General features: G+C 41.4%; 1 long non-coding RNA gene across 1 annotated transcript in view; it reads left to right on the top strand.

The window, feature by feature from the left end:
- The window catches only part of LOC138759962 (uncharacterized), a 38,848-nt gene extending 28,902 nt beyond the window's left edge, over nt 1-9,946 (top strand). The window contains exons 2-3 of the long non-coding RNA XR_011355278.1: nt 5,802-5,862; nt 9,721-9,946. This is a non-coding gene — a long non-coding RNA (uncharacterized lncRNA). The remainder of the gene's footprint in view (nt 1-5,801; nt 5,863-9,720) is intronic.
- Nucleotides 9,947-12,641: the final 2,695 nt, after the last annotated feature.

The raw sequence follows: 12,641 nt of genomic DNA on the forward strand, positions 1-12,641 counted from the left end.
TGATGTCCCCCAGTGACTCCTTTACATTTACAGGGTAATCGGGAATGAGAGAGTACAACAGATGTGTGAAACCCCGTTAAAAGAGAGCACAATTACATGTTACTCTGTCCTTCGAAACTTATAATAAACTCTTCTTAGAAACCCATTAATTTTTGTTCATCCATGTGAGAGTCATACTGTGCATGATCAGGGCCTCCTGACTTGCCAGGGATTTGAACCTAGGTGCTCATTTACTCAGTAAAATGACAATCATCTGCTGGCAATAGAAAGCCTTGGTGCCTGGAAACTGAAAATTGCAGGGCTGTGGGGAAATAGAAGTAGAGGGAACTGAAGAGCTCCTTTAAAGAGGCAGCAAAGGTGCAATGGGCCGAATGGCCTCATTCTGTGCAATACAAGTGGGACAAATATCTGTTGGAATTGCTACAACAAATTCAGCTGTACCCTGCTTTATGATTAGTTCTATTTGCCTCAGATGCAATCACTTATGTATTTAGCACCACTGATCTAAGGACAAATTTCATGGTGAATGATTTGAAATCACAGGTCGGGTGGGCTGAAGTCCCTTGATTGACACCCTTACTAACATTCTGCCTGAGATCAGCAGACTAAACATCAATCCCCAATATTCTTCTCTGCATGCATTTCTAGACTGACCACTCAAGTATTCAAACCTGCTGTGCACAGCTTAATGTGAGATAATATGTTCATACAAGATGGGTGCATTGATGTGAGTAATAATGCAGAAATGCTGGAGGAACACAGCAGGACCTGCAGCATCCATAGGAGGTAAAGATATACAGTGAAGCCTCTGTTATCAAGAATTCAAGCAACCAGCAGCCTCAAGCATCCGGCAAAAAAAAATTGCAGAAATAAACAGGTAAAAGATCCGGAAGTTTAAAATTGGTGCGGCTCACCGTTAGGTGGCTAATAACATAACTTGTAATCTCAAGCAACTGGAAAATTCACTTATCTGGCATCTATCAATCCCCATAGGTGCCAGATACCAGATGCTTTGAGCCTGAGCCCTTACTCAAGGTGTGAGTAAAAAGCAGGCAGGGGTCTATATTAAAAGAGTGGTGAAGAGGGAAGAATGGGATGGGAAGGAGCACTGACCAACAGAGAAAAGATGTTAATTGGTTATGATAAGAGGACAGGAGAGAGGAAAGGTTAAAATTAATTGGAGGAGGGGGAGAGTTGTTTTTGGGTCCGAGAAAGAAGACAGAGGGAAAAGGGAAGAAGAGAGAGAGGGAGAGGGAGAGAGGGAGAGAAAGAGAGAGAGAGAGAGAGAGAAAGAAAGAGATTTTTCCATCCTACCTTCTGAGAGTGGCTGTATACACAGGAAAGACCAAAACTCCAAATATCCATATCACACCGCGAGTTTAGACAGACAGCCCGAAGTGCGGTAATTAAGTAGGCCAGACGTCATATTCATTAGTCTGATCGCCGGCAGTTCAGTTTAGTTTAGACTACAGGCGATCTGTGAATAACTAGGGGTCGAGGAGGTAAAATGTTGGAATGGGAATGAATCCTTACTCCCATTCTGATCTTTTTACACAGACTGTGTTCTGGTAAATTGGGAGGTAGCACCTGTATAAAAAATAAAAGTCAGATAGAGGAAATGAGACAAGGAGAAAGATTGTGGGGGTGGGGGGCAGGGCGGGGGCTAATGGAAACAGGAGAAGTCAATGTTAATGGCATATGGTGGGCTGGTGCCCAGATGGAATATGATGTGGTATTCCTCCAATTTGCGGGTGGTCCCAGTCTGGCAATGCATGAGACCATTGACAGACATGTCAGCAAGGAAATGGGATGGGGAATAGATCCACATCAGTGTGATTGTGTGATGAAGAAAGAATACAAGCTTATAAGTGTGATGTTTCTTTTATTGTAATAAAGAAACTTGGGTTATTTTAAAACAACTGTACTTTATTAGCTATAAAACTCATATTTGGCAGTCTGGGGGTATCCATTCTGAATCTACCCAAGCTGCCAACAAACTAGTCTCCAACTGCTTCTAGTGGTCAGGAAGATCACTAGCACTCTATCATTACACTCCCTTTCCTTGAGATGTTTAATCTAACAACATGACACACGAATACAGTATTCATTTCAATTTACAGTTCAACACAAATTTAAACACATCAGCATAACAAACTTTTTAACTGCGCAGTTCCTTTTCTTAGAGATTTAGCCGGTCAGGTGCTTTGATAATACATGTGGATTTTCTTAACACAGGTGCTTGTGTCGGCTCTGTCGGTCCACAACTGTCTAGCACTGGTGGTGGTTCCTCTATTGCTGTGCAGGCTGGATTGTCAGCTTTTGTCTGTTCCAGCAGTGTCTCTTGTATTTTCAGCAGGCTCTTTCAATTCCTCCTCAGTATTTGACCATCCTCTGTTCTGATAGTGTAGGATCTTGAATTTACTTCATCCAGAACAGTGACCTTTTAGTCCCCAAGTGTTGGAATCTCTGAATCTCACTGTGTCATGTGGTATCAATGGCCCTAAGCTTCATACTGACTTGTCATAGTTTGCTTTTTGTCTCCATTGCAGATACTTTTGTTTCCATTCGACATCTCTGTTCTTGTTTAGGTCTGCAGTAAAGGGAAGAGTGTTGCATAGTCTATGTCCCGTCAGAAGCTCAACGGGTAACATGCCATGTTCAAGTGGTGAAGCCTTTAACTCAATAGAGCTAGATATGGATCTGAGTCATTCTCTTGTGCTTTCTTAAGAAACTGTTTAACTAACTGTTATATGGTTATATGGTTATATGTGAATTGCTTTCTCTGCTTTACTATTTGACAATGGATACAGAGGACTTGAAGTCACATGTTTAAAATCATACTCTTCTGCAAAGTTGTGGAAATTCTCTACACCTGTAGCATGGTCCATTGTCTCTGTAGACAATTAGAGGAATTACATGTCTTTCAAAACTGTGTCAGCTGTGATCTGCTTAGATTTCATGTTAGATACAGGAAGCAATTCAGGTATCAGATTCACGTATAACTTGAAATCTGTCGCTGTGAAACTCTCATTGTGTGCTTCACTCCGCATTGTTGCCCTGGATAACACATCAGCTAACACAATAGGTTTACCTGGTGTGAACTCCCTCTTGACTAGACTTATGTTTTCACATGATTTGTCACCAAGGAGTGATTCCTGTCCATCTAGGACCACTGTGAACCTGAGGTGGTGCTCTCTATCTTTAACTGTCACCTTGATTTTATATGTATCTTTTGTTTCAATGCTCTGTTCATTGTAGGCTTTGAGCTGTACAGGATTTACATGGATGAATGGCTTTATCTTCATTGCCTTGATGTTGCGCACACAGATCAAAATGACCCCTACCACTGTGTCCAGCTTGAAAGGAATATTTGTTCCATTTATATGTAATGACGCAGTCCACTTATCTTCTGCAACTTTGTTCATGCTTAGGGGTTCAGTGTCTGTTGGTTTAGAATCATTCTGCACTACTATGCCCATGAAGAGTGTATTGCTGAGGGCAGTTTCTTCTATAGTGTGTACAATGCGCACACTTTCACTTAGATTTTGTTTCCCTTTGCAAAAGCTTTGCTTTACACTGTGATTCTGCCCTTTGCACTTACTACAGACTTTTCCATAGACTGGGCATTGTTTTAGTGCATGTTGAGTGCCACATCATTTATAATTGAATGTTTCCCACCTTTTTGTTGTCTCCTATATTTCTTTTTTTTGTTTTATTTTGTGGACACACACTGTTGCAATGGCTAGGCTTTCCTTTTCATTGGCTTTTGCACTCTCACCGAATCTTTTTGTATGCTACAGAGCTAATTCTCTGGTGTGGCTTATCTTCATAGCTCCAGTTAAGATAAGTTCTGTTTTTCATAGCAACTTCCCTTTCACTTTTTTATCACTAATTCCAAACGCAAATTGATCACAGATCATTGAATCTTGCAGCAATCCAAAATCACATGTTCTTGCTTTTAGCTTTAAGTCTGTTAAAAAGTATCAAAACTCTCTCCCTGTAGGTGCATGGGCAAATGAAACATGTACCTCTCGCATGTTTCATTTATCTTTGGTGATCGGTGTTCATCAAACATCTCAGTAACTTTACCCTGGTCTTCTGCCTCAACAAAAACAAATGTATTGAAAATCTCTGGTGCTTGAGTCCCTTATGGAAAAGGCACCCTTCAACCAGAAGCCATTAACATTGCCTTCTCCAGTTTCCATTAGGTAAGCAGCAGTGCAATCTTCCATGCTTCAGGCTTGCTATTGACTCCAATGTCTTGCAGATACAGCATGATTCTTTGTTTGAACAGCCTCCACTCATGGCCAACATTCCCAGTCCATTTCTCTGCAGTTATATCGATTGATTATCACTCCTGGTATCATGTGATGTTGCATTTATTGTAATAAAGAAACCTGGGTTCTTTTAAAACAACTAGTCAAGAGGGTGTGCCTCATTAACAGTGCCAATACACAGAACAGCATAGGGGAAATACTGGATCAAGTTCCAGACATCTTCAAGGGATTTGGAATTCACCTATAAGATACAGTTAAAGAGGACAAACAGCCAGGAGTGCATGGTCTGGGGTGGGTTCCAGCACCACTAAAAGAGAAGCTCAAGCAGGAACTGAATGGAATGACATCACTAGGGGGGGGGGGGTCATAAAGAAAGTGGAGGAGCCCACAGAATGGGTGAATTCAATGGTGTGTGTCAAAAAGAGGAATACTGAGAAGAATCTCGGTGAAACAACGCCACAAATCCAAAGATTGACGATAAAGCTAATAAAATACAGTCGTTTAAAAGAACCCAAGTTTCTTTTTTACAATAAAAGAAACCACAATAAGTAAATGAATAGATATATTTAGAAAAGCAAGTAGATATAGCTGGATGAGATTCTGAGGAATTTAACTGACACTTTAAACCCTCTTTCGAATGGGATGATAACAGTATCCAGAGTCTCATTAACTGGCCACAGTCTGACTTCATGTAGGTTAGGTGGAGTAAGACCAGCAGAAGATCCACATGTAAATCACATTCTTTGCTTCAACTCAGTTTAATGTCTGAACTGCAGGAATTACAGTGACAAAACAATGATGAACAGGACAGTTTCAACCTGAATTTGCTTTGAACCCCTAGACATGGGTTCATGTACCATTTGCCTCTTTTACCTTCGAACACTGTTCAGATGACAGTGGGATGGTGAGTCTGATCTGTGATAGCTTGGCTAGCATTTTTCATTCATTAACGTGGTGACCTATGACTACGCTGGCAAAATAAATGGAGCCCAAGTTTGAGTTGGGTTAGACAGGTGTGTGAATGATGGTGACGAATTCCTAATGTCAGAGCACAGAAGTGCACAATTGTAAAATTGCAGTTCCATCCAACAGGAACATGTGCACAGAGATTTACTTCCCTCATTTTTCAAATAAGCTTGTGTTAGAAACAGCCACGCGGGTAGAGAGGTTGAAAGATCAAAAGTGGAAATTAGTCTCATGAATTAGAACGTCTGAATATTTACACTTCATAATCACCTGAATTTGTAGCATGGAGCCTCACCTAATATTGAAAACATTCTCCCTGCCAATTACCATGCTTTTTGAGATGAAGAGTCCAGGATACTTTAAAGTGTAAATGTATCCTCAGAAACAATTTCAAAGGATACAGTGATCAGCATGCTCTGAATTTTTAAATTCAAATTGGCTCTGGAATATGATGACTTTTTTTGCAATGGCTTGATAGCATGCAAAATCAAGCTTTTTACTATATCTTGATGCACGTGACAATGAATCTAATTATAAATCTATTCTACATCCATGCAGTGGACTCAGCTTTCAAAACTCACTTCTTTTGTACAGAAGCAAAGAACCACACACATATTGGGTGAGCAAAAGTAGAATCTCCTTATGTTCTGATTTTGGATTTATTCTATCATACCCACAACATTCAAACATGGTTAAATAACCCCTTTTGTAATGTATTCATGGCGTTGAGAGAGATGTTCATAGAAGATACAAGACAAAACAGTTTCTTCTCAAGGGAGAGAGCAATCAAAGGACATGGGAGACAAATGGCTGCAGGCACTCTGAGGGGCAGGCAACATCCGTGGAAGGAAACAGAAAGATGACCCATCATCAAGACTGGTTCCAACATTTGCAGTCTTATCCACGAAAGCAAGGAAACAGATCTTTTAAAAAAAGAGATGAATAAAATTGTTTTAATGCACTGTTGTTATCTGAAATGGGTGGCAGAAGCAGATGCAAATGTAATATTGAAAAAAAAATCATTTGGTAAATGCTCAAAAAAAATGAAACATTTCCAGGCCTGAGGGGGAAGTGCAGAGGAGCAAAACTAATTGGATAACTCTTCCAAACGCACAAAACAGGCACAATGAACCAAATGCCTCCTGCTGTTCTTGAAGGAGCTTTGATTCCAAGGTAACAATTTTTTTTAAAAAAAGGGATTAAAATAACTAGAAAACTTGCAACAAAATTAATCCAAATTCATGATAACCCGGACCCCAGAATGAATCGAGAATGAAAATGACACAATGTTCATCAACAAAGCAAGAATGGGTTTTCTTGTCAATAATTGTTTCAATAATCACTGTGGGTTACCAGTTTCCTGTTTCTGAGACACCCCCTCCCACTGTTTTCCTAGATCAGCCATCAGACCATTGCCATTTCTCAGCTACTTTAGTTAAATGGTGATTCTTGTTTTTAGTTGGTCGCGGTTACTTAAGACAAGACTTGAAATTGAGTTTCTGATGCAACAACTGGATGATGTAAGGTTGAGAATGAGGTATTCAAATTAATAAAGTTAAACAAAAATAATCAGCCAATGCCAGGGTTGAGTACAAGGGCCCTGGCCTGTAACATTGGTTACTCTTTACTGCCTATGGATGCTGTGAAACACGCTGAATTCCTCCAGCACATTTTATGCATTGGTTTCAATTAATAAACTCTTCTCAATGGTGGAGGTGTCTAGAGGTCACAGAATTAAAAGGTTAGAGCCAGGGGCTACACGAAAAGAGATATTTTTAATCAGCATACCTTCATAACTGAGGATTCCTTGCTAGAAAGGATGTTGGAATCAGACTATCAAAGGGTTTGCTGAGAGAAAAAAAAGTACAGATCTATGGGGAAGGAAGTGGGGAATAAAATGGTGCCTGAAAGCTTTGATGATTACACATAATACCCATCTCTAGGGACAGAGCACTGTTGTAGCAGCTTGTGTATTTTTGACTCGTGCTGCACAACTGAAACATTGATCTTGAGCAATGGTTTTCAAACTGCCCCCTTAAACTTACATTCCACCTTAAGCAGTCCCTGTGCTGCTCTGTGATTGGTAAGGGATTACTTAAAGTGGTATGTGAGTGGGAAGGGAAGGTTGACAATAACTGCTCTGGACCCCATTGGTACTGAAATATTTTGCTTGAGAAAAATTTTCAGTGGCCTATTTCCTTAGGAATTATGAAACTGTGAACAAAACGAGTCAATTAGGTACGATTAAAACAGTGGTTTTCAATCTTTTTCTTTCCACTCACATACCACCTTAAGGAATCTCTTACTAATCACAGAGCACTTGTGGCATAGGGAATACTTAAAGTGGTATGTGAATGGAAAGAAAAAGATTGAAAACCACTGTTTTAATTGTACTTAATTGACTCGTTATGTGCACGGTTTCATAACTCCAAAGGAATGGCCCAATGACAATTTTTCTCAAGCAAAATATTTCAGTGACAATTGGGTTAGAGCAGTGATTCTCAACATATTTTCCCATTCACATACCCTCTTAAGTAATCCCTTACTAATCACAGAGCACCTATAGCATAGGGATTACTTAAGGGAGTATGTGAGTTTAGGGGAGCAGTTTGAAAACCAGTGATCGAGAGATTGCACTGGATAAAGGTAAACCTAAGTTGTTAAACATTTTTATTTATAAATACCTCATGATCACTGGATGAAAATTAGTATAAGAATCATGGAATGAGAGGTTAAGGGAAATGGATCTGAAGTAAAGGTTGAATTGAATGATATGACAATCTGATGGACACTGACATGGTCTTTTTAAAAAAATTTTACAAAGGAAGTATAGAGATAGACTTGTTCACCACAGGAACAAGCCATTCAGCCCAGCTCATTAAAAACTGGTAGTCCTGCTGTAGCTACTGTTATGGCAGTGCTACTGCTGGTATGGACCCAGGAGAGCAGGGAACAGAGACACAGCACTCCTCTGCATGGTTCTACCTACTACAGGAGTCAGGCTGTCAGTAACTTGAGGCGAGGGATCCATGCAGGCTGCGGGATGCAGGTGACTGCAGTCTAATGACTCACACTGGACTGTAGACTGCTGGAAGGGGCTCAAGACTGGCTGAAGCGATACTAAGTATCAAAATTGGGATGTGAGAAGGAGCCAAAAGCAGGGTTGGAATTACCATTAGGCCAACTAGGCAGCCGCCTTGGGCGCAGACCTTAGAGGGGCACTGTTGAAGAGAGATTTCAACAGCTCTGTCTCCTCTGTGTCGTGAATGACGTGGTTCTGACTAATGCGCTATAAGTACACACGTTAATCTGGTAAGGCAGAGGGAGGAAGTGGTATGACGCACGTCGAACATCACATCAGGTATTGCACCCACTTCTCAACCCAGACAACACCCCCCCCCCAACCCCTCTCTCAGCCTGGTCAGTGCACAACCCCCACCCACACCCCTGCTAAGCCCAGCCTATGGCACAAAAGAGTCTGGCCCAGCGGCCCTGGCCGAAGGTTTCCTGACCGTGTCAGAGGTTTCGATCTGGAGCTCGGGTGGCTGATCATTTAGTCTGAAAGCTGTGTGGCTGTGGAGGCTGCAGGAGTGCTGGCAGGTGAATCCACTTATACCCAGTGATTCTGTGGGACTCTCTTTTTCTTCTATTTTTCTCACTGTAAGAGGCGCCAAGCAATTTCTGTTGATGATGAATCTTTCTCAACCTTACAGTAGATTGAAGGAAATTTTGTGTAATGTTACATTTTCTGTTTTATGACATGACAATAAAAAATAATCTTGAATCTTCCCATCTAAGCTAGTTCTATTTGCCCATTCTGATCCATATACCTGCTCCCAATGTGTAATTATACCCACATTTATAACTTCTTTGACAGGTAGCCCTAGCCCTGTCTTTGGCTCCCTCTCACATACCCACACCTACTGTGTGAAAAAAATTGCCCCTCAGGTCACCTTTAAATCTTTCCCTCCTCACTTTCAATCTGAACTCTTTAGTTTCAGACTTCCTGGCCCTCGGAAAGGAACTGGCCATTCAATTTATTTCATGATTTTATATACCTCTATAAGGTCACCTCACGACCTCCTCCACCCCAGGGAATAAAGCCCCAGCCTGTCTCATCTCTCCTTGAGGTCACCAGTGCCGGCGACCTCATTGTGAATTTTCTCTGTACCATTTTCAGGTTAATAACATTATTCTTCTAGCTCGGAAATCAGACTATTCTGAGCAGCTAGAAGTTGAAGTTCTGTCATAAGGTTCTTGCATTTCAACTTGGCATAAGTTTGATGTTATAAAATTTTACAAATTCTGGGCCTTTACTCTGTTAGAGATATATTGGCTAAAGTTCTAAACATTCCAAAATATTCTGGAAATGTCTTTGTTGTTTTACAAAGATGTATATTTACTTTATTATCATAAGAAATGTCAAAGTATAATAAAATAATATTAATAAAATAGTCATATCATCACTTTCTCACAGAACTCGGAAGTTAGTTCCAGGATCTGTGAACCACATGCTGTGGTGTCTGGTCCGCACAACCACAACACCACACTGTACAGAAGAAACAGAACTCAGAAGGGAAAATTTTCCAGCCGCATTCTCTGGGTGAATGACAGCTCAGCATCGAAAGAGGTTTTCATGCTGGAATGTTTTCCACAGTGGATTACTGTCAGTGGTGAGAGCATTAAAGTTGGAGGTGTGTCAAGCTCATTTCAAAGCCTATTTGTGGACTTTGGTGCTGTGTTCTGTTTTAACGCAGATGGTAGTTAGCCCTGGGAGGCATCCATATGTAAGATCAGGTCTGCAAGCACTGCCAGAACGGACAGCTTCTGGAATATGTCCTCGCCTCAGTTTCCGCATCTATCAGAGGATAGGATGTGCAATCATCTTAAGACAAAATACATATATAAAAAAACAACCCCACTCTTCTGGAGTAAAAGTCTGCAGACAAAGTGATTGAAGTAAAAACAATGCTGAAGAAACTCAGCAGGTCAAACAGCGTACTTTGCGCAGCAAAGATAAAGATACATAACATTTCGGGCTTGAGCCCTTCATCATCATTCATGATTCCTGGAGCCATGAATTTGACCCTCACCATGACGGATAGGGAAATTCAAATTCAAGTAATTAAATAAACTTGGAATAAGCAGTGATCACAAATCTACAAGACTGTTGTTAAAAAAAAAAAAAATCAGGTTCATTCAACTCCTTCATTGGAAGGAACAACCATGCTTTCCCAATTGGTCCACACCAAATCCTGGGCCACTGCCTCAACACAATTGATCCTTAATTGCCATCTAAGATGGCCTAGCCAGTTATTCAGTTTGAGATCCACTAAGAAAATGGGAATAAACGATTAACCTTTGGTAGCTTCTTCCAAATCATGTATGTGAATTCACTGAATCCCTTTCTATATTGTCAAGTTATCTTTATTTGTCATTCATACCATCCATTGCATAGTAAAGATGAGAGTGTTTCTCCAGGACCATGGAGCAGATTTACATAAATATAAATTAAAATAAAAGTTAAAATATTAAGATACGTACAATAATAGTCCACGGTACCCTATCGACATATGTTCTGGGAAATCAGGAGTCTGATGGCTTGGGGAATAAACTGTTGCCCAATCTGGATGTAAGTTTCCAAGTGCTATGGTACCTCCTACCAGATAGTAGAAGGGAGAAAAGTTTATGTGAGGCATTCATCGTCACTTCCTGGACAGCAAGGACATATGATGCATGGAAGTTTATGTGTCCTTCACAATCTTTATTGCTTTTTGCCTGCATTGAGTGTCCATCATGGAAGGAAGAGATAATTTCTGCTGACTTCACTATCCTCTGCAGTCCGAGATGATTCAGCTTCCAAACCAGGTGGTGATGCAATTGCTCAGGATAGTCTCGATACATCCTCTGTAGAATGTAATGAGGATGGAGGGGGGAAGATGAACTTTCCTCAGCCTTTGCAGGAAGTAGAGGTGCTGCTGGGCTCTTTTGGCTATTGGAGCTGGTGTTAAGGAACCATGTGAGATTCTCTGTCAAATGCACTCTAAGGAACTTGATACTCTTGACGACCTCAACAGTGGAGCCATCAATGGTCAGCAGAGAGTGATCCCCCCAGGGCCCTCCTGAAGTCATCAACAATCTCTTATGTTTTATTAATGTTCTGATACAGGTTGTTGGCTCTGCATTGACTGCACCTCATTCAACTTGCAGATGTGGTTCGATCTGTGTTTTGCTGCGTGGAACAGCAGTGGACTAGCCACACAGCTCTGGTGGCCCCTGTGCTCAGTGTGATGGTCTTGGAAGTGCTGTTTCTGATCCAGACTACCTGAGGTCTCCCCAACAGGAAAATGAGAATCCAATTGCAGAGGGAGGTGTTTGGACCCAGCTGACTCAATTTCCCTATCAGGTGCTGAGGTATCATTATGTTAAATGCTGAACTGAAGTCAATAAATAGCATTTGAATATACACGTCCTTATTTTCCAGGTGGGTGAGGGCTAGATGGGGGTGGTGGCATCGTCTGTGGAGTGGTTGGATCTATATGTGAACTGCAGAGGGTCCAGTGATGGGGGCAGTAGGAGTTTGATGCGCCCCATGACAAGCCTCTCGAAGCACTTCATGACTGTAGACATGAGTGTGACAGGGCGGTAGTCATTGAGGCAGGACAATGGTGGTGGCTTTGAAGCACATTTGTACCACAGCACTTCTCAGGGAGATGTTAAAGATGTCGGGGAGAACATCTGCCAGCTGAGCCTCATGTCCCCTGAGCACTCTGCCGGGGATGTTATCTGGTCCAACAGCTTTCCGTGGGTTGACCTTGCCTAACAATCTCCTCACATCGGCCACTTTAAGACACAGCACCTAAGCATTTGGAGTTCGCTGCCATATCGTTTTTCACCTCAATATTCACATAGAACTTATTCAATGCATCTGGGGGGGAGGCATCACCAGCACAGGGAGATAGTGCAGTCTTGTGGTTGGTGATATCTTGGATGCCCTTCCATGCATCATATGTCCTTGCTGTCCAGGAAGTGACTATGAATGCACTGGGCAAGCACACACTTTGCTTCCCTTGGGCTACCTTGTCGCGCTCTCTGAAGGTAGAGTCTCAGTTCCTCAGCAGGACATACTTCTTCAGTCATCCATGGCTTCTGATTAGATGGTCTTGGGCACAGTGACATCGTCAATACACTTATCTAATTCCCGGTCACTGATGCCATTAAAGATAAAAGACAATGATGTCATTTATCACCAGAATACAGATTAATAATATCCAATATTTCAATTATGCAAGGTTGTCCTGGCATTTTTTCCTTTGATCAACTCCACGTCACCCAATTTCAGGAATCCACCTGCGTGTGGTCAAATTCAGAAAGAGAGGAGCCATAGCAGGTAAGTTA

The sequence above is a fragment of the Narcine bancroftii genome, chromosome 4 (assembly GCF_036971445.1).
Source record: "Narcine bancroftii isolate sNarBan1 chromosome 4, sNarBan1.hap1, whole genome shotgun sequence".
Lineage (NCBI taxonomy): Eukaryota > Metazoa > Chordata > Chondrichthyes > Torpediniformes > Narcinidae > Narcine > Narcine bancroftii.